Below are 21,826 nucleotides of genomic sequence, written 5' to 3' on the forward strand. Positions count from 1 at the left end.
TTCCATGTTAAATAGTCTGGGAACATTTTTAATCCTATCTGAAAGTTCTTTGAGGCCAGGAACAGTGTTCTGCTTGATAGAATACAAAATAAATGGAAATGTTGACAGGTAAAATGTGCTGGTTCTGCAACTGTTCTATGTCCATGTTTTCACTGTGTGCTTCTTAATTTCTTGCCTTTAATGCAAGTATTAAGCACTTGGCTACTCACCCATGGCTTTCATGACATTCAGAAAAGTCAATGTGATGACAAAAGTCTCACGGTGTAAGCCTGAAGACATTGACTACATGGTGGCATAGTTACCTGCTCATGCCAGGTGATGCTGACATAGGTTCCACCTCTCCAGCATCTTAGTGCCCACCAAAACCATGTCCATACTGTCATTGACATGAACAAGAAGCTCCCCAAATTTAATTCCCATCCTCAGTGTTCACTCTGCAAACTCTCACTGTTTGCCTGTCTTGACCCTTGGACACACTTTCTTTCTTACTCCAGATTTTCTGATCATCTCAAGAGGTGCAGCTCTCTCCACATTCCCATTTATGCCTTCTTCCCCAGACTCTCTAGTGTGTAGTACTGCTTCATTTCAAATCCTGAAACACTTCCAATGTGCCACAGAATCAGCAAAATCCACTTAGCTCATCTCCAAAAGGACAGAGTTTCCTTTCTTCAGTTCACCCACCCTCTGGTTGATAAATGATGTCTCAGTCCTTCACCTACATGACTAACAGGAATTTTTTTTTCTTTTTCTTTTTTTTTTTTTCAAAACAGGGATTCTGTGTAGCCTTGGCTGTCCTGAACTCACTTGGTAGACCAGGTTGGCCTCGAACTCACAGAGATCCTACTGCCTCTGCTTCCCCAAGTGCTGGGATTACAGCCATGTACCACCAAACCCCACAGCTAGGGATTTTTTCTTTGGTTGATCTCTTCTTCCCTGAAAGACTTTTCTCCAGGTTTCTAGGCCCCCTATCGTTCTGGGTTTTTTCTTGGCCACAGGTCACTGTCCAGTTTCCTTTACTAGCCCTCAGGATATTTTTAGAGTAGAGGCCCTGGGCTACCTCTGGATCTCTCCTATATCTACACTCACTTCCTTGATGACTTTTCTACCAAAGGTCTTTGGATCCTGTGTATATTTTCACCCCTGATTTCATCCATAAACTGCTCTCAAATATCCAAGTACATCAGTCATGCCTCTGCTTTAATAACACAGTAGAACAAACAACTCACATGCTTGGCAGCTTAGAGTAACAAGTAGTTACTGTTACGCCCTTGTCTGTAGGTTTGCAGAAGCATCTCTCTGTGCCTCTGGCTGCAGGCACCTGTTCAGGTCTGCTCCACACATCTCTCATTCCTGCAGCTCTTCAGGGGAAGGCTCTTTTCTTCCCAGAGAATAAACTCTTAAAGTGGCTGCTGTATCTTTTTTTTTTTAACTAAGCCAGCTACGGGCTCAGTTGAGTTGGTACACTGTGGCTTCTACCCACATTTGCCTGATTCGTACCATCATAAATGAGAAAGAGAAGCAGACTCCCTCTAAGGGAAGCCATGGTGAAATGAAAGAGGAGTGGTCTTGTGAACAAACCATGCAATCCCTCACACCAGTTCCCAGTTTACAACCTCCTTAGATGTCCAATAAAATCTCTAATTTTGCCTGAGCTGACTTAACCCCCAAACCTGCTTCTTTCCATGCTTACTTCCTTCTCCCCTTTTCTTCCTATGTGAATACCGCTTTGCTTCAGTAACACCTGGCATGTCGTGCTGTGATTTTTCTAGATAAGTCTTTGCTCCAGGTATAAGGAAAGAGGTAGGTGGAGCGAATACATACCTAGACTCCCAAGGAAAGCCTTAAGAGTGCGTGTCTCACAAAAAACGAAGTATATTTTTAAGTACCTTGTATATCTTTACGGTAACTACATTTAACTACTTTGTATTAATCTTAGGCTCCTAGCATCCAGAACTTTACCTGTTTCCTTATCACTTTTTTTCATGTCTGCAAATCATAATTCCATCATTGCAGCTATTTCAAAAGCCCCTGAAGCCATCACTGCTTCTTTCTCTTCTACACTCAAGCAGTCATTGACTGCACCTTTTATATGTGTCCAGAATCTTAGCCTGTTCCCATCGACTCCGTTGGTGCCACTTGATTCAGATCACCACCATTTCCTATGTGGAGCATAATAATGTCTTTCTACCCAATAGCCGTGCTTCTGCTCTCAATCGTTGAAATGTGGACAACTCTAAGGACACTTTAAAATAAGCAAGTTCATACACTCCTGTGCTTAAGCCTCATCTGCGCCTGCCACACTCTGCCTTCATCTCCTGCTTTGTTCAAGTCACTCTCTGGGTGGCGCTTCCTTTGATGTTCTAAATAAGCAGAGCGATGGGAACCCACACATGCACCAACCCCAATCTAAACGTGTGCCGATATATTAAATTTCATGTGTAATAGGAAGGTACCAGTGAAAATCACCTCACAAGTATCACCATGAAATTCATTATCAGGATGTATGTGGTTTGTCTCCTGACTTTGGGGAGGCATAGACTTCTCTAACTCATAACACCGGGCTAACCCACGTAACGCTCTCTTGTGTGAGGAGGCTTTGAATGTGTTGCCATGCCTTTGCTTAACCACCTGTACCTCTGTCATCAACTTTGAAGAGAGCATCACTGGGGATTGCCTCTCCTGAGAGGGAGGCATGTGACTCAAACCTTTATCAACCTGTGCAGAGGGGGTACACAAGCCCAGCCCAAGCTTGATCTGAACTACAAGCTCACCAAGGAGAAAATGGTTATTTAAAGCTGGCAGATTTTGGTGTTGTTTTTGTGCAGCCTTATCACAACAACCTGAAGCGCCCTCACATACCTAGTAAACACCATCTAACATGATTGCTACACTTTTCCATTGTGCCGCCAGATCACATAAAGACTTTCACATTTATTACCCAGCTACCACGATTAGTCCCTCTTCAGTGAAAGCTCTTGAGACATGTATCTCCTTTTTTTCACTCACAACAAATCTACCTGTTGGCACCGTAATTACATTATTTTCGCAATGTTGCTCATAAGCCAGGCATGGTGGCTTACAATTCTAATCCTAGAACCTAGGAGGTTGAGAGAGGAGTTTACCTATATTCAAAGCCAGCCTGAGCTACAAAATCAGGCTGTACCTCAAAAACAGAAAAAAAAAAATAATTGAGGGGACATGGGAGAGTTATAGAGGAGAGAGGGAAGGGTAGAAATGATGTAAATCTGGTACTCGTGGATACAATTTTCAATTTTATTTATTTTACTTTTAAAAAACACAGTCATCCATTTCCTATTAAATAGTTAATATGGGTGGATCTGACACATAACTTTACCAGTCATTAAGAGGAAAGCTGAGTTCCTCTGAAAGTGACAAGTTGGCTTACAGATCCCAGCTGCCAAAAAGAATAAAAGCAAGATCACCTGAGCTCTGAGGTTCCCGGATACCTAGACAACATAGAGAGACAATCATTTCACAACTGAATTATCTTGTTTAGTGGCAAGGAAAGAGTGAGTTTCAGTTGGGGTAGAAATTTTAAAACAATCTGAGGGGCGCTTTCAGTTCAGTCTGTTGAAACTTCTTTTTCCTTCCCGTCCCTTTCAACTACATGTCAAAATAACTCATCCTATGGATGAAGAGTTGATCTCAGAAACCAACTTGGTACCAAATGTGGTAGTACCTTCATTTTTAATTAATTTATTTTTTATTAATTACAGTTTATTCACTTTGCATGCCAGCTGTAGCCCCCTCCTTCAGCCCCTCCCAATCCCACCCTCTCTCCCTCATCTTCTCCCTTTCCCCTCCCCAAGTCCACTGATAGGGGAAGTTCTCTTCACTTTCTGTCTGACCCTAGTCTATCAGGTCTCATTAAGAGTGGCTGCGAGAGGAGGGGCAAGATGGTGGCGCCGGGAGGACTCTCATTCTGAGCAGCAGCACAGCAGGATCAGCACAGTGACCAGCAATCAGAACTCTCAGCCATAAAACACAGTCATTGTGTTTCCCAGGTGAGAGGATACCCCACGGTGGGGGATTCAATCAGCTTTTAACTCACCCGGCTAAACCGCGCAAGAGATCCCGGTTCCGCCAGACGCTTGGCTGCCGGCCGCCAGCCCCAGCCCCAGCCCAGAGCCACAAGCCAGTGTCTCTGGTCACGGTCGCAGACTGAACCTTGGGCACCACACTATCAGAGACTGGAATTTTCAGTCGAGAGATAACCCCAGGGTACAGGAAACGATTGGGACCGGCTTAGGTCACCCAGACATCCCCTGGAAAAGACTCGGGCGGGTTCCACGGGCACCCCAGGAGCCAGCCCGGAGCCAGAGCCAGGGACCCAGGTTCCAGCACAGAGCCCTGCCTGCCTGCGCGCCTGATTCGCCGCCGGAGATAGAAACGGCGGGTCTGATCTCAGAGCACTCAGCTCACCCCCAACCTGAAAAGGTCCCCGGAAAATTACCCAGCTTAGGGAGCCACTCAGGCTCCCAAAAGCCGCAAAGGCAGACACAGGCAGTTTCTGCGCACCAGACAGCTGGCAGAGACTGAGCCGCCATCACACAGCTGTGCTCCAGGCACAGGCAAATTTCTGTGGCCAGCCAGCTGGCGGACACTGAGCAGTGTGCACCAGGGCAAAAAAAGACACTAGGAGTCCGTGTCTCCAGAGAATCCACGGGGAAGGAAGGAAACTGTACTGATCTAAATCACCCAATCCTTCCCTAGAAAAAGTCTAGCAGTCTAGTGGGGCCGAGGCGCCAGCACTCAGCTGTGCTCCAGACAAAAGCACAAAAAGCTGAGGCGCGCTTGATGTCCAAATGGGTCACAGCAGCTGATCATTAAATTTGCAACAAGAAACCCAGAAACAGGGCAGCTGCCCTCAGGACTTCCCTGGGTGAGAGGAGAACCCTCTCGACTAACAAAGACCACAGTTACCACTCAGGTCTATATTCCTGAGGTGAGCAACTCCTGAAAAAACACCAGCCATCCAGGGACTATACCCAAAAAGCTGAGAAGACATCCTTCAGGAAAATCCAGCTTTCTGCAAAGGGGATTCTCTCCACCACAGGATCCCCAGGAACCACCAGAAAATAACCCCAAACTCCTAAGATAACACAATGGGTAGAGGCCAGCATAAAAGCTCAAGCAACAAAAGACAGAGCAATATGGCATCTCCAGAACCCAGTTACCCAGGGGCAAGTAGCCCTGGACACCCCACCATAACTGAAATCCAAGAAGATGACCTAACAAGTATGCTCATGAAGATGATAACAGAGGAAACAAATAAGATTCGTAAAGACATAGAGGAAGATAAACTCAAACAGAATATTGCCATCCGTAAAGAAATAGAGGAAGCTGCAGCCAAACAGTTTATGGCCTTTAGAAAGGAAATGCTTAAAACACTGAATGAAATGATAGAAACAGAGTTGAAGGAACTAAAAGAAAAACAGGAAAGTACAATCAGACAGGTGAAGGAAGTAAACAAAACAACTCAAGACCTGAAGATAGAATTGGAAAAATTAAAGAAAACACAAATGGAAGAAATAATGGAAAGGAAGAATCTAGGGAAGAAAACAGGAACTACAGAGGTAAGCATAACTAACAGACTAAAAGAGATGGAAGAAAGAATCTCAGGTGTAGAAGATACAATGGAAGAAATCGATGTATCTGTCAAAGAAAATGTTAAATCCGAAAAATTCCTGACACAGACCGTCCAAGAAATGCAAGACAATATGAAAAGACAAAACCTAAGAATAATAGGTATAGAGGAAAAAGAAGACTCCCTTCTCCAAGGCCCAGAAAATATTTTCAACAAAATCATTGAAGAAAATTTCCCCAAGCTAAAGGAGAGGCCAATTAGAATACATGAGGCCTACAGAACACCCAACAAATTTGACCAGAAAAGAAAATCCTCCCGCCACATAATAATCAAAACAGTAAGTATACAGAACAAAGAAAAAATACTAAAAGCTGCAAGGGAAAAAGGCCAAGTAACATATAATGGCAAACCCATTAGAATCACACCTGACTTTTCAACAGAGACTATGAAAGCCAGAAGGGCCTGGACGGATATCATGCAGACCCTAAGAGAACACAGATGTCAGCCCAGGCTACTATACCCAGCAAAACTCTCAGTCCTCATAGATGGAGAAAACAAGATATTCAATGACAAAAACAAATTTCAACAATACCTACAAACAAATCCAGCATTACAGAAGACACTGGAAGGGAAAATACAACCCAAAAAAGCTAGCTACATTCAAGAAAACACAGGAAATAAATAACCTCACTTCAGTAAAACAAAAAGCAACCAAGCACACAACCTGATGACCACAGCCAACATCAAAATCAAGAGATCTAACAGCCACTGGTCATTAATCTCTCTCAACATCAATGGACTCAACTCTCCAATAAAAAGACACAGATTAACAGAATGGATGCGTAAACTAAACCCAGCAATCTGTTGCATACAAGAAACACACCTAAGACACAAAGATAGACATTACCTGAGGGTAAAGGGTTGGAAGACGACTTTCCAAGCAAACGGACCCAAGAAGCAAGCAGGAGTAGCCATTCTAATATCTGATAAAATAGACTTTCAACCAAAATTAATCAAAAGAGATGGGGAAGGACACTTCATACTCATCAAGGGAAAATTCCACCAGGAAGACATCACATATATGCCCTGAACATCTATGCCCCAAATACAAGGGCACCCACATTTGTGAAAGAAACATTGATAAAATTTAAAGCACATATAGATCCCCACACATTAATAGTGGGAGACTTCAACACCCCACTCTCAGCAAAGGACAGGTCAACCAAACAGAAATTAAACAAAGAAACAATGTCTCTGACAGAGGTCATGAATCAAATGGACCTCACAGACATTTACAGAACTTTACACCCAAACACAAAAGAATTTACCTTCTTCTCAGCACCTCATGGAACCTTCTCCAAAATAGACCACATAGTGGGTCACAAAGCAAGCCTCAACAGATACAAGAAGATTGAAATAATCCCATGTATCTTGTCTGATCACCATGGAATAAAGCTGGACCTCAACAATAACAGAAATAACAAAAAGCCTACACACACATGGAAACTGAACAACTTGTTACTAAATGACAGCTGGGTCAGGGAAGAAATAAAGAAAGAAATTAAAGTCTTTCTAGAAATCAATGAAAATGAAGACACAACATACCCGAACTTGTGGGACACAATGAAAGCAGTGCTAAGAGGAAAGTTCATAGCACTAAGTGCCTTCAAGAAGAAATTTGAGACAGCTCATTCAAGCACCCTAATGGCTCACTTAAAAACCCTAGAAAAAGAAGAAGCAGACACACCAAGAAGGAGTAGACGGCTGGAAATAATCAAACTCAGGGCTGAAATCAATCAATTGGAAACAAATAAAACAATTCAAAGAATCAATGAAACCAAGAGCTGGTTCTTTGAGAAAATCAACAAGATCGACAAACCCTTAGCCAGGCTAACTAAAAGGCAGAGAGACACCACCCAAATCAACAAAATCAGAAATGAAAAGGGGGATATAACTACAGACACTGAGGAAATCCAAACAATCATTAGGACTTACTTCAAAAGTCTATATGCCACAAAATTTGAAAACCTAAATGAAATGGACAATTTTCTTGATCGATTTGACTTACCAAAGCTGAACCAGGACCAGGTAAATGAACTAAATAGACCTATATCCCCCAAAGAAATAGAAACAGTCATCAAAAGTCTCCCGTCCAAAAAAAGCCCAGGACCAGATGGCTTCAGCGCAGAATTCTACCAAACCTTCAAAGAAGAGCTAACACCAATTCTCTTCAAACTATTCCACAAAATAGAAACAGAAGGAATATTACCAAATTCATTCTATGGAGCCACAGTCACCTTGGTACCTAAACCTCACAAAGACTCAACAAAGAAAGAGAATTTCCGGCCAATCTCCCTTATGAACATTGATGCAAAAATACTTAATAAAATACTTGCAAACTGAATCCAAGAACACATCAAAGATATTATCCACTATGACCAAGTAGGCTTCATCCCAGGTATGCAGGGGTGGTTCAATATACGGAAATCCATCAATGTGATCCACCATATTAACAAACTGAAAGAAAAAAACCACATGATAATCTCCCTAGATGCTGAAAAAGCCTTTGACAAAATCCAACATCCATTCATGTTCAAAGTATTGGAGAGATCAGGGATACAAGGCACATATCTAAACATAGTAAAGACAATATACAGCAAGCCTATAGCCAACATCAAACTGAATGGAGAGAAACTTAAAGCAATCCCACTGAAATCAGGAACAAGACAAGGCTGCCCACTCTCTCCATATCTCTTCAACATAGTGTTGGAAGTCCTTGCTAGAGCAATAAGACAGTTGAAGGGGATCAAGGGGATACAAATTGGAAAGGAAGAAGTCAAATTATCACTATTTGCAGATGATATGATAGTATACGTGAGTGACCCCAAAAACTCTACCAGGGAACTCCTACAGCTGATAAACACCTTCAGCAAAGTGGCAGGATACAAAATTAACTCAAAAAAATCAGTAGCCCTCCTGTATACAAAAGACAAAAGGGCTGAGAAAGAAATTAAGGAAACAACACCCTTCACAATAGCCACAAATGACATAAGGTACCTCAGAGTAACCCTAACCAAGGAAGTCAAAGACTTGTATGAAAAAAATTTCAAATCTCTGAAGAAAGAATTAGAAGAAGATATGAGAAGATGGAAAGATCTCCCATGCTCATGGCTTGGTAGGATTAACATAGTAAAAATGGCCATCTTACCAAAAGCAATCTACAGATTCAATGCAATGCCCATCAAATTACCAACACAATTCTTTACAGACCTGGAAAGGAAAATTCTCAACTTCATATGGAATAACAAGAAACCCAGAATTGCTAAAACAATCCTCTACAATAAAAGATCTTCTGGAGGTATCTCCATCCCTGATCTTAAGTTGTACTATAGAGCAACAGTTTTAAAAACTGCATGGTACTGGCATAGAAACAGAATGGTGGATCAATGGAACCGAACAGAGGACCCAGAAATAAACCCACACACTTATGGACACCTGATTTTTGACAAAGATGCCAAAACCATACAATGGAAAAAAGATAGCATCTTCAACAAATGGTGCTGGTCTAACTGGATGTCTACATGTAGAAAAATGAAAATAGATCCATACTTGTCACCCTGCACAAAACTGAAGTCCAAGTGGATCAAAGACCTCAACATAAAACCAGACACATTAAACCGGCTTGAAAAAAAAAGTGGGAAATACCCTAGAACTCATTGGTACAGGGGGAAACTTCCTGAACAGAACACCAACAGCACACGCTCTAAGAGCAACAACCAATAAATGGGACCTCATGAAACTGAAAAGCTTCTGTAAAGCAAAGGACACCGTCATCAAAACAAAGCGACCACCTACAGATTGGGAAAGAATCTTCACCAACCCTTTATCTGACAGAGGACTCATATCCAGTATATATAAAGAACTAAAGAAGCTGAAAAGCAGCAAACCAAGTAATCCACTTAAAAAATGGGGAGCAGAGCTAAACAGAGAATTCTCTGTAGAGGAATACCGAATGGCAGAGAAGCACTTAAAGAAATGCTCAACCTCACTAGCCATTAGGGAAATGCAAATCAAAACAACCCTGAGATTTCACCTTACACCCATCAGAATGGCCAAGATCAAAAACTCAAGTGACAACACATGCTGGAGAGGTTGTGGAGAAAGGGGAACCCTCCTCCACTGCTGGTGGGAATGTAAACTTGTACAACCACTCTGGAAATCAATCTGGCGCTTTCTCAGACAACTAGGAATAGCGCTTCCTCAAGATCCAGCCATACCACTCCTGGGCATATATCCAAAAGAGGCTCAAGTACACAAAAAGGACATTTGCTCAACCATGTTTGTAGCAGCTTTATTTGTAATAGCCAGAAGCTGGAAACAACCCAGATGCCCCTCAACTGAAGAATGGATGCAGAAATTGTGGTACATCTACACAATGGAATATTACTCAGCAATGAAAAATAAGGAAATCATGAAATTTGTAGGTAAATGGTGGGATCTGGAAAGGATCATCCTGAGTGAGTTGTCTCAGAAGCAAAAAGACACACATGGTATATACTCACTCATATAGACATACAACATAGGACAAACCCACTAAAACCTGTGCATCTAAAGAAACTAAGCAAGAGAGAGCACCCTAACTAAAACGTCCAATCCCCATCCAGAAAGGCAAAGAGGATGGACATCAGAAGAAGAAGAAAACAGGAAACAACCTAGGAACCTACCACAGAGGGCCTCTGACTATCAAAGCAGATGCTGAGCCGGATGGGCAACTGTTGGGCAGGTGAACGGAATTTTAGGTAAGAACTGGGAAATAGTAAGAGCTGGAGAGGACAGGGTCTCCACAAGGAGAGCAACAGAACAAGAAAATTTGAACATAGGGAACTTCCCAGAGACTCATACTCCAACCAAGGACTATTCATGGAGATAACCTAGAACCCCTGCACAGATGCAGCCCAGGGCAGTTCAGAGTCCAATTGGGTTACATAGTAATGTGAAGAGGGACTGCCTCTGACATAATCTGATTGGCCTGCTCTTTGATCACCTCCCTCTGGGGGGGGGGGAGCAGCCTTACCAGGCCACAGTAGAGGACAATACAGCCACTTTTGATGTGAACTGACAGACTAAGATCAGAAAGGAGAGGAGAACCTCCCCTATTAGTGGACTTGGGGAGTGGCATGCAAGCAGAGGGAGGAGGGAGGGTGGGATTGGGAGGAGAGGAGGGAGGGGCTTAAGGGGGGATGCAGAATGAATAAAGTGTAATTGATGAAAAATTTAAGAAAAAAGGGAAAAAATAATTTAAGAACCTTAAATGACTTTCAAAATTGGAGGAAAACATGGAGTTAGTCAATTGGCATGGAACACGTCTCGCCCCTGGGGGCAATGGTCTCCTGAACCTACTCAAACCTCGGACACCACCACTGCTAGTTCTAGAACTGACGCAGGATGTTCCAACGAGGGGTTAAGGCTTCTCATAATATTTCCTATAAGCCCACACCTGTTTGTCTATATCCCCCATTTTTATTCATTATTAGCCAGATAGAGCCAAGTAATTGTGGTAATGATACTTGCTTTTTTGCCCAATGCTGGAATGCTAGTAAAGTTAGGTATGCCCTGGTTACTCGCATGCCTCACTGGGTGCCTGTGCCCATTGATGCCCCTCACACTATGACTCTCTTCAGACAGAAAAGGGATCTTGGAACTACAGCCACCATTGTTACTACCATCTCATTGGCGGCTGTTGGAGCTACCACCAGGGCATTAGCCATGAGTCATACTGGGCAGACTGCTCAGACCCTGAATAATCATTTAGCCAATGTAGCTCATGCCTTAGTTGTACATAAAGGAATTAATGCTCAACTAAAAGGAAGCTTGATGGTGTTCAATCAGAGGATTGACCTCTTGCAGGAGCAAATTGATACCCTATGGCAAATCGCTCAACCTGGCTGTCAATGAAAGTATGCTGGACTTTGTGTCACTAGCATACAACATGAGAATTTTTCCTGTGCTGCAAATCTGTCTAAACAATTGTCGAGCTATATTTTAGGTAATTGGACTGGAGAATTCGATACTACGATGGAGCAGCTGAGAGTGGCCATTGTCACAGTAAATTCTACCAGAGTGGACGCAGGACTAGCCACAGGATTATCAACATGGATTGCTGCAGCCATGAATCATCTGAAGGAATGGGCGGGCATGGGAGTGTTAGCAGGCCTTCTGGTGTTGGTCTCCTTGGTTTGCCTGTGGTATATATGCAAGATTAGAGTCTCACAACAGTGTGATGCAGCCATGATCATTCAGGCCTTTACAGCCATTGAAGCAGGACATTCTCCCCAAGCATGGTTGGATACCATAAAAAGCTAAAATGATACGCTCAGGATGTGAGGCTAAGCACTGCACTCAGGGTCAGCCGCTTTGGACCCAGAGAAGAGCATGTCTGATTGCATGCGGGTTGATGCCCCAGGTCCCGCCTCTGAGAAAAAGGTATCGGACGGGTCTGATGCTCTTTGGGTGGATGACACCTAAATGAACATCGGTACAAAGTCCCAATTTATTTCTAATATCAGAGATCAGACCTCTACTCTTGTCTGATGCGTCTAAAACAAAAAGGGGGAACTGTAGAGAGCTGTGGAATGCTATGCCTTAAAGATGGAGCTGGTTTCCGCCTTCCACCTTCCCGATGGTGAGTGCTCTCTGTCACGAACAACTCCACATTTGGCTAAGGCCGAGGATCTGGCTTGCTTCCATGTATGTGGACCTATCTGCATTGCCCCCGTGGCACGCCTGGATTGGCTACCCAGAGGCTATTTAAGCTGTGGGCTGGCTTTCCCAGGGGTCCGAGGATTGTTCAATGTTCCTGAATAAACTGCATTGAAAAATAAATAAATAAATAAATAAATAAATAAATAAATAAATAAAAATTAAAAAAAAAAAAAGAGTGGCTGCATTAGTAAATGGTGGGAACTGGAAAGGCTCATCGAGAGTGAGCTGTCCCAGAAACAGAAAGACACAAACGGTATATACTCACTCATATAGACATATAATATAGGATAAACCTACTAAAATCTGTACATTTAAAGAAACTAATCAAGAGGGAGGACTCTGACGAAAATGCTCAATCTCCATTCCTAAAGGCAAAGAGGATGGACATCAGAAGAAGAAGAAAACAGGAAACAAGTTAGGAACCTGCCACAGAGGGCCTCTGAAAGGCTCTGCCCTGCAGGCTATCAAAGCAGATGCTGAGACTTATGGCCAACTGTTAGGCAGAGTGCATGGAATCTTATGAAAACAGTGGGAAATAGTAAGATCTGGAGTGGAAAGGAACTCCATAAGGAGAGCAACAGAACCAGAAAATTTGAACACAGGGATCTTTCCAGAGACTCATACTCCAACCAAGTACCATGCATGGAGATAACTTAGAACCTCTGCACATATATAGCCCATGGCAGTTCAGTGTCCAAGTGGGTTCCATAGTAATGGGAAGAGGGACTGCCTCTGACATAAACTGATTGGCCTACTCTTTGATCACCTCCCCCTGAGGGGGGAGCAGCCTTACCAGACCACAGAAGATGATAACGCAGCCACTCCTGATGAGATCTGATAGACTAAGATCAGAAGGAAGGAGAGGGTGACCTCCCTTATCTGTGGACTTGGGGAGAGGCATTCGTGAAGAAGGGAGAGGGAGAGTAGACTTGGGAGGAGGGGAGGAGGGAGAGGCTTATGGGGGGGGATACAAAGTGAATAAAGTGTAACTAATTTTAAAAAAACATGATGATTAAAAAAAAAAAGAATGGCTGCATTGTCTTCCTCTGTGGCCTGGTAAGGCTGCTTCCACCTCAGGGGGAGGTGATCAAAGAGCAGGCCAACAGGTTATGTCAGTGGCAGTCCCTGTTCCCCTTACTAGAACACCCACTTGGACACTGAGCTTGTAATCCCTTCACTCAAAGACTGAGGCAAAAGGGCCTAGAGTTTGAAACAAACTTGAAATCCCAGCCCTTAGGAGGCTGAGGCAGGAGGATCGGGGATTTAACATAAATATGCGTTATTTAGTAAAAGTGTCTCAAGAAACAGAAACCTAAAACACTGCCTAGATTTTAACAGGAACTCCTAGGAATTTTTCAGAATTTGTATAACCGTGGCCTTACAACCAATGAACTCCTACTTCCTCTTCCAATTCTATACGTCTCTTAAGGGCAGGCTGAGTTGTACTAGTCCAAAACACAGAAACTTGTCTGTTCCCTTTGCAAATCTCCTGCCACACATGGCAGGTACCCTCGGGCATTACCGAGGCACAAGGTTTTGTTTGTTGTTGTTGTTGCCTTACTTCCTGTTTAGTGCTTAGCATTTGCATTTACCTTATGGATTCTAGTCTGAACACATTCACTGCTCTGTCTGTATCAACTAATGAATATAAGTTCCCTACTGATAATTTTATAACCTCCATCAAAGCAACAGATGTCAATAAGTATTTTTCATATTATTTACTCCCCATGTCTCCAAAATAACATGTATGCAAGAATTCCAAAGCCAAGACAGAAATTCAGCAATGGCACATATTAATTTCTTTCTGTAGCCAATACTTTAGAGTCTAAGAGATAATTTTAAAACCACTATGAATTTGGGAAATAAAGAAAATAATTAACCATCTCCAGGTTAGCAGGGAATTTCCCATTTTAAAACAGAATTAATTATTCTTCAGGGTAGGAAGACTAGTCTGGACCATTAGCTCTGACAGCAAAAAGCTTCTAATTCCTCCACACCTGAAAAGTTTCTTGAGATATCAAGAGATCTACAAATCATGATTGTCTTAAAGTTGGAGAACCAGAGCATATAGTTGAGTGGGCCCTCTGGTAAAATGATGCTCATATCCTCTGGCACAGGTGAGCAGAAGAACCCAAAAGTAGAACGAGAAGAAGAGGGAAGAATGGGGGAAAGGGGAGGAGGAGGCAAGACTGGTAGGAGAGAAGAGGACTGTGATCAAGATGTAAAGTGAATAAATAAATAAATTTCAACTGATGCTCTCCTAGTAGTAGTAACAGGAAGAGTAATGACTCTTTTTTTTTTTTTCAATGCAGTTTATTCAGGAACATTGAACAATCCTCGGACCCTGGGGAAAGCCAGCCCACAGCTTAAATAGCCTCTGGGTAGCCAACCCAGGCGTGCCACGGGGGCAATGCAGATAGGTCCACATACATGGAAGCAAGCCAGATCCTCGGCCTTAGCCAAATGTGGAGTTGTTCCTGACAGAGAGCACTCACCATCGGGAAGGTGGAAGGCGGAAACCAGCTCCATCTTTAAGGCATAGCATTCCGCAGCTCTCTACAGTTCCCCCTTTTTGTTTTAGACGCATCAGGCAAGAGTAGAGGTCTGATCTCTGATATTAGAAATAAATTGGGACTTTGTACCGATGTTCATTTAGGTGTCATCCACCCAAAGAGCATCAGACCCGTCCGATACCTTTTTCTCAGAGGCGGGACCTGGGGCATCAACCCGCATGCAATCAGACATGCTCTTCTCTGGGTCCAAAGCGGCTGACCCTGAGTGCAGTGCTTAGCCTCGCATCCTGAGCGTATCATTTTAGCTTTTTATGGTATCCAACCATGCTTGGGGAGAATGTCCTGCTTCAATGGCTGTAAAGGCCTGAATGATCATGGCTGCATCACACTGTTGTGAGACTCTAATCTTGCATATATACCACAGGCAAACCAAAGAGACCAACACCAGAAGGCCTACTAATGCTCCCATGCCCGCCCATTCCTTCAGATGATTCATGGCTGCAGCAATCCATGTTGATAATCCTGTGGCTAGTCCTGCATCCACTCTGGTAGAATTTACTGTGACAATGGCCACTCTCAGCTGCTCCATCGTAGTATCGAATTCTCCAGTCCACCACCACTGCTAGTTCTAGAACTGATGCAGGATGTTCCAACGAGGGGTTAAGGCTTCTCATAATATTTCCTATAAGCCCACACCTGTTTGTCTATATCCCCCATTTTTATTCATTATTAGCCAGATAGAGCCAAGTAATTGTGGTAATGATACTTGCTTTTTTGCCCAATGCTGGAATGCTAGTAAAGTTAGGTATGCCCTGGTTACTCGCATGCCTCACTGGGTGCCTGTGCCCATTGATGCCCCTCACGCTATGACTCTCTTCAGACAGAAAAGGGATCTTGGAACTACAGCCACCATTGTTACTACCATCTCATTGGCGGCTGTTGGAGCTACCACCAGGGCATTAGCCATGAGTCATACTGGGCAGACTGCTCAGACCCTGAATAATCATTTAGCCCATGTAGCTCATGCCTTAGTTGTACATAAAGGAATTAATGCTCAACTAAAAGGAAGCTTGATGGTGTTCAATCAGAGGATTGACCTCTTGCAGGAGCAAATTGATACCCTATGGCAAATCGCTCAACCTGGCTGTCAATGAAAGTATGCTGGACTTTGTGTCACTAGCATACAACATGAGAATTTTTCCTGTGCTGCAAATCTGTCTAAACAATTGTCGAGCTATATTTTAGGAGCAATGACTCTTAAATGATTTACCTCCAGTATTTTTCTCATTAAAAACAATAAAAATTTAAAAGGTGCTCAGAAGCTAAAATCAACTACCCCACAGCTAGAGATTAGACTCAGTAGTTAAGAGCACTTGCTGCTCTTTCAGAGGACATGAATATGATTCCTAGCACCATATGGTGACTCATAACCACTTGTAACTCCAGATCCAGGAAATCCAACATCCTTTTCTGGCCTCTGTGGGCACCTACACACACACTGTGTAAACACACACACAGACACACACATCAAAGTTTTCAAAACAAATCTTTAAAGATCAATGACTTCCCTACTGCTAATGAGTCATGTTTAATACTTGGGAGCATGGTTTTGAGCTTATACTGCAACTTTATATTTACTTTTTTTTCATGAATTAATTAACTTATTTATTTACTTATTTTTTACTTTCCATCCTAATCACAGCTTCCCACCTCCTCCCCTCCCATTACTTTTTGAGAACCAAATAAATTCTTTTTACTAAAAAACACAGCCTTTCTTATAGAACACTTGGTTGTAAATATTTTCTCTGCATTCCTACACATTCTAATAAGTATTTTCCATGAATTCTAACTCACCACACTGGTATTTATTCAACAAATGCCCATACTGAAGCATCTAGGTCACTTTCCTTATATGGGTAATAGGTACTAGTTATGCTCCTAAATATATCTTCCTTCACAAGTCTGATCATTTCCACCAGACAAGTTCCTCAAAGAAGAGTTGCTGAGTCATAAGTATGTTAAGATTTTTATATACTTATTCAAAAGCACAGAAAGATAAAACCAAATAAAAGTCCATTGTTTGTGGATGAGATGGACACTGGAAGTGGAATCCTAATCCCCGGCCATTAACTCCGTACACAGTACAAAAACAAGGGTAATACTTCTGTGTCTCACAAAACCAGAGGCTGAGAAATTCTAAGCCAGTCCGGTCTACATGGAGAGTTCCAGGCCAGCCACGGCTGTATATAGTGAAAACCTGTCTCAACAATAAAGAATGAAAATTCTGAGAAATGGCCAAAGGAGAGTCCCTCTAGCTTGGTCTGAATATTTTCATCTGACCAGACAGTGCCTGTCCTTAGCAGTCAGTGTCACTCGGGTCCTGTACATGCTGGGATTGGTAAGATAACTGTTCATACCATACACAGTAAACACAGTGTAAACTGAATCAGCTGCAAAGGCCAGAAGGGCTTAAGGAGGTAACCTTGGCAATCTCACACCATTTAGGAGGTATGGGGCCTAGAGTTAACAAAGAATGCCTCTCCTGCTCAAGGAATCCCACATTTCACTTTTTCAAACCATTTCTAAAACTCAAACAAAACACATTAAAGGACAATTTTCATTTCCAGACCTCAGGATTGCAAATCTGCCCTTGTTTCTTTTTTTCTCTATTTGGACATTATCCTCAGTTTCAATTAATGAAATTGTTAAAGTGGGCTTTGAGGAGGCATCACTGAAAGATTGCTCTGGATGCTTGCTGATTGCACTCATTGATACAGAATATTCCTCAGACCAGACTCATCACTCTCAGTTTCCAAATTGAAATCCAGGTGTCCTCTGAGTGCTGGCCCCTGCGCTGCCTGTCCTGCTCTTCTGCAGCCATTACTGCTCTGCGCCCACGCAAGGGGAAGGTTGTAAAATGCATTTCTTAAATAAAAGTAAAATTAGTTGTCTACTGAATCCTTACCAAACTCGGGTCAGCCAGCTCCATCTTAACAGGATTGGCTTTGCTCCATTACCCACCTCTCCCTAGCAGCCATGGGATATTAACTGTTTTACCCACAGACACATATAGGTAGGATCTGCCCTTATGGAGAGAATGAAGCCACTTGCCCTCCAAGAAATTAAGTAAATCTACCAAAGTTAAGTGGTGCCCTTTACTGTAGCATGGTATAATACACTCCAGTCACCAACTACAGATTTAAGAATGGAACAAGGCCACAGATACAGAATTGAGTCATAGATTCTTCCAAAGCCATAGTGAGGGATAAGAAGGTGGGGGGGTTGGAAAGGAAACGCAACTAAAAGCCCTTATAAGTTAAGCTTCAATTTGGCAAGGCCAAACTCTCTAGAGGGTAGAACTCTATTTAAACCTAATGTTTAGGGGGTGGTAAATTTATTGAACTCCTGTGCTGAAGCAATCTCAAGAGAGCTGTTTATTCAGAGAAGGCATATTAATCCATTAAGCCAACGCTTTAACATAAGCAATCAGACTTCCTACATTAGCTTCGGTGACCAAAATGATTTGACCCATTTGAACAAAATAACCTTCAGTATGAGAAATATAAAAATAAATTCATGAACATGAAATTCCATTTGCTGCTATGTTACACCTGCTAAACTATGTTCCTAGCCTAAGCTTTTCCATGACTCTGAAAAATTACAAAACCTCCCATACTCTGAAACATGCATCTGATCTATGAAAGAGACTGCAACAAAAGGCCACCACCCCTCTAGATAAGATGAAAGTTTAATAAATGTGAAAATGCCACATTTATTATAAAAAAGTGATTCGTGACAGTATAGTTCTCCAAAATAATAATGAAAGGAAATTATGTCTTAATTATAATTAGAAAATATTGGAGAGAACTGCGATGTGACCAAACTACGTATGGTTTCAACCAAGTTTGTATCCTAAGATTATTTATATCCAATATTCAAAAACCTCAATACATGATTTATGGCAGCTGCTAAGTGTATCAGTGTAACAGGATCCTGCAAAGAAGCTAGAAAATTGCATCATACTAATAGCATAAGGCAAAACAAATGTGTGTGATTAACAGTGACAGTCTGCAAGAACAGCTCAAAGCAATTTAATGACCCAGCAACCAAAAGGAGCAGGAGAAACAAGTGACTTTCACCAGGTGGATAGAAGGAACTTTAAAATTGGAAGTGTTACAAGATGCTGCTTAAAATGAGCTACAGGATAGGAATAAAAGAGGACCTATTTTATTCTCAAAAAGCCTATTCTGTCAAGGTTGTTGAAGAACTAATTACTCTTAGGAGTTTGTCAAATAAATGCCTCAGAGCCTGTCTCGAACTAAAAAATTACATACAAGCATTTAGCATGTATTAGTTTGACCCTGTGAGCTGACCTCATTCATGAAATTTCAACAGAGTTGTTGAAAAATACTTCAACATACCAGCACACCTTAATTGAACATGGCACATGTTATAGCAGAAAGTATAATGTGCGAGATTGCATGGAAACAAGAGTGAAAAGGAAATTAATTTAATGCTGTTCTCTATTCCTGTGACATTCCAGAATTTAACAGAGATTCACAAGCCACAAAACCACCAAACTCCCTCAAAGTCACCCAACTACCCACCCACTTGTCTTGTTTTAAATATTTATAAGCACAGCTTTTATCTGGAATAATTTTCACCTATTAATTGTTATATTAATAATAGAAAATTAAAATTCAACACTGAAATAGAAGGCTTTTTCTACTCTCCTTCAGCCTCTTTATCTTATTGAAAGCTCTCCTAAAGGCTGAAACACAGTCCTCAGTTGGAAATGTTGCACAGTGTTTTTCATTGCCCCAGAGGGGGTGTCAATGAAAACCTCTCTTACTGAGACACAATTATTTTGATTTGGAAAGAGTTTACAATATGTTTGAAAATAAGCATTTGCCTAAATATAAATATTTCCCTTTTCCATTAGAATAGAATTTTGTGCCTTCCAACATTGAAATGTGTGTCATTTTATTAATTGTGAATATGGTGAATATTTATTGGATGTTCAGTGAAATGGAAAGCATATTTTTACATAAATTTACATAAAGAGAAAGCATCTCTTCAATGTGAACTCTAGGCTCTGTAACTATATAATCATTATTTTTGCTCTCCATTCAGTGACCCCCATCCGGCCTTCCATGCCTCCCCAAGAAAATAGATGCTCTGTTTTTATTTAGGCCTCCAGTACTCTCTTAATTCAACCATCTTCATGCATGTTCACAATAAAGACTAAGAGCTAATAAAACACTGAATATTTTTCATGTACTTATTGTCTATTTGTGCTTTTCTTCAGAGAATCTGTCTCTTCACCACTGTGTTTATTTGTTTATTTTGTGTGTTATTGTTTATTTTACTTTGTGGAAGCTTCTCAATTTCATGCAATCCTGCTTTACAATCTTGGTGTTATTTTCCGGGATATTTGAGTCCCTTTCAGAAAGCCCTTGCGGATATCTATATCTTATTTGTATTTTTCTCTAACAGCTTTTAAAGTTGGAGGTCATCTCTTAATGTAAATCCATTTTGAATTGATTTTTTTTTTGCAGGGTGAGAGATAAGGATCTAGTTTCCTTCTTCTGCATGTGGACTCTGAAAAATTACAAAACCTCCCATACCCTGAAACTTGCATCTGATCTATGAAAAAGACTGCAATAAAAGGCCACCGCCCATCTAGATGAGATGAAAGTTTTATAAATGTGAAAATGCTACATTTATCCAGTGTTTCCAGCCCTGTTTGTAGAATGGGATGTCTCTTCTTTAATGCATGTTTTTAATGTCATTATCAAAACTTAGGTGGCTGTCTCTGTTTGATTTATTTTGTTCCCTGTATTCCATCCCATTTGTCTATGTGGCTGGTTTTGTGCTGGTACTATTGTGCTAATAAAGGTCTTTTTTATTTTAATAAAACTCAGAATTGCTTTCCTATTTAAAAAAATAATTCATTAGAATTTTACGGGGATTTCATTGAATAGCTCATTCTTGGCATGATAGCTGTTTTCACAGTCTTAATTGTGAAATCACAGTTTCACAATCCATAAGTCTTCCCTAATTTCTTTCTCATTATTTTAAAGTTTTAATTTCAAAAGTTTCACTTAGCCCAAGAAGATTAAAATTGTGACAGTTTAGTAAATAATATCTGAACTAATGTTTAAAAGTATAAACATTCTGGAAGCTGTGCATAGCTGTGCATGTCTGTAATCTCATCACTTGTTCAGAGAGGAGGAAAATCAGTGAAAGTTTAAGCCTATCCTTGCCTATAGAGCACATTCCAAACCAGGTACAGTTTCCCAGCAAGCATTGTCTCAAAACACGTTAAATAAGTACCCTCAACTGATCCTTTCATGAGATGTTAGCCACCATGGCATCACACTTTACCCCACAAAAATATACATGCGCTGGAGCCAAAGAGATGGCTCTACAGTTAAGAGAGATTGCGGTTGCTGCAAATGACTACATGTCAGTTCCCAGCACCCATGGTCAGCTGGCTCAGAGCCAAACGTCATTCCAGATCCAGGAGTACAATGCCATCTGATGGCCTCAACATACATGTGGCATTCACAGAGAAAGCCACATGTACATACACACGAACACAAGTAAAGTAAGTTTTAAAGCTACAGAGCACTTGGACTGGTAAGATGCATCAGCAGGCAGCAGTGCTACTTGCCAAGCCTGATCCCCAGAACCCACATGGGAAAAAAAGAGGAAAAAAATCAACTCGTGCAACTTGTCCTCTGACCTCTACATTGTAGACATGTCTACACACACACACACACACACACACACACACACACACTCATACACACACATTAAGTCTCATCAGGACTGAGCTCATCCTCTCCACTGAGGCCAGCGAAGGCAGCTCTGATAGGGGGAAGTGATCAAAAGTAGACAACAGAGTCCATGTCATAGACAGCACCCACTCAACTTATTA

This window comes from Meriones unguiculatus, chromosome 1 (genome assembly GCF_030254825.1).
Source record: "Meriones unguiculatus strain TT.TT164.6M chromosome 1, Bangor_MerUng_6.1, whole genome shotgun sequence".
NCBI lineage: Eukaryota > Metazoa > Chordata > Mammalia > Rodentia > Muridae > Meriones > Meriones unguiculatus.